This window comes from Octopus bimaculoides, chromosome 26 (genome assembly GCF_001194135.2).
Source record: "Octopus bimaculoides isolate UCB-OBI-ISO-001 chromosome 26, ASM119413v2, whole genome shotgun sequence".
Taxonomy (NCBI): Eukaryota; Metazoa; Mollusca; class Cephalopoda; order Octopoda; family Octopodidae; genus Octopus; species Octopus bimaculoides.
This window is the reverse complement of record NC_069006.1, coordinates 20259266-20261215: the sequence shown is the minus strand read 5'-3', so window position 1 is coordinate 20261215 and position 1950 is coordinate 20259266. Positions and strand designations below refer to the sequence as shown.

Genomic DNA, 1950 nt, shown 5'->3' with positions numbered 1-1950 from the left:
ACAATTGTCAACCAAGTGTGGTGTCCTATACTGGACAGTACTACTGATGTCTATAGCCCCAGGGAGACATCTCTTCCCGCTGGCAAACGACACACATTCTGTGTGCGATTAACACACGCTGAGAACGGGTAACCACCCAACCCAGAAAACTCGAGACCGTGTGTATCACGTAAGGCTAGAGATGGGAGCGATGACCTCCCCTCGCAAATATTAATCGGACTCAGAATATTTGTCGTTAGCCAACTGGAAGAGATGTCTTCCTGGGGCTATAAATGTCAGTAGCACTGTCCAGTATAGGACGCCACACTTGGTTGGCAATTATATGTTACGATTCTGCATTGCTGCTGTTTATATCTCGCTCAGAGATTTAATACAGCGTAACCGGCCGAAATTTGAGGTGATGGTGGTGGTTGTGGTGGTGGTGGTTGTTATTGTTGCTGTTGTTGTACCTGAACGTGCCTTGTAAGAAATGTTTCAGCTCAACCTAAATTGTACTTTAGAAGAAGATAACGACAAAAATAAAAGTACAACAGACATAGCTGGTCGAGTTAGGGTTGGCACACCTCCATCTTATCAATCACAGCTACAGTACCACCTTAATACACATCACTGCTCAGTAAAGCCTCTAAATGTCCACTCAGCCCGAGAGAAATAGCAGCCAAATCTTCGTCAAATTTAGACTAAATCTTAATTGTAGGAATCACACATTTGTCTATATATGCATATATTCATATATTCATACATACATACATACATACATACATACATACAGGCACACCCACAGACATAAATACATGCATACATACACACATACATACACATATACATACACATATACATACGTACATAGAGGCACACCCACATACATACATACATACATACATACATACACTCTAGATATGGTGATTTTCGCTGATCAAGAAATGTGGTCACTGTGAGGTAATTACTATGCAACCTTTGCGACATCTGGTGGCTGTACATTTGAATTGACAAACCTTGGATTTTCTGATTCGTGGAATCAGTCCAAGAGAAACTTCCTCTAATGACGACAGTTCTACAATACATCTGATTTTCTTTTGAGTGATATCGTTGTCAGCTTAAAATTTTGCCCCAAATAAACTCTAGTCCAGCAGAATTATGATGAAATGCGTTCCGGCCAATGAACATCTCGTCTTTTTGTATGTCGGAGAATACAAAAGCAGCAATCACAACAAAAACAATTCCAATAACAACGACAACAGAAGCAACAATAACAATTTCTAAAGCAATAACCTGAGACAACGAGGAAGTTGTAACGCGCTCATTCGATCTGCTAGAAATAGCAGCGAAACTTCTCAAATCCTACTGTGTTAAGAAAGAGCGGTCCTATTATACAATATGCTCCTACGTGCATTGCGTTTGGAGAATAGACGACGTGGTCGTGTTTGGAATATCTTTGAACATTGATCTGCTCGATCAGGCTTAAAGAGCCAACAACATGATGATACAGTGCCGGTGGCATATTCGAAAGGGAAACTGAGGAGACTGGTGATAGAGTTTGGAAGAGTGTGTAAGAGGAAGAAACTGAAAGTGAAAGTAGCTAAGAGTAAGGTGATGAGATGTTTGAGAGATGAAATGGCTGGTAGGATGGATGTGGGTATAAATGATGGGATGTTAGAGAAGGTGAGTGTTTTTAAGTATCTGGAGTCACATGTGACGGTGGTTGCGGCGGGTAGGCTGAGGAAGTGGGATACAGAGTGAGGGAGAGGAGTAAGACACTTGGTGTTGTGAAAGGTATGCTGAGAGATAAAAGGTTGAGTATGAAAGCGAAAAGAGGTGTGTATGAGGGCGTGATTGTGCCGACAACGTTATATGGTGTAGAAAGGTGGGGTATGAGAGAGGCGGAAAGGAGGCGACTGGATGTGTTTGAGATGAGATGTCTGAGGGCTATGGTTGGTGTGACACGGATGG

General features: G+C 42.1%; 1 protein-coding gene across 1 annotated transcript in view; it reads right to left on the bottom strand.

The window, feature by feature from the left end:
* Positions 1–1950, bottom strand: part of LOC106868997 (uncharacterized) — a 76473-nt gene that overhangs the window by 73437 nt on the left and 1086 nt on the right. The window lies entirely within an intron of this gene.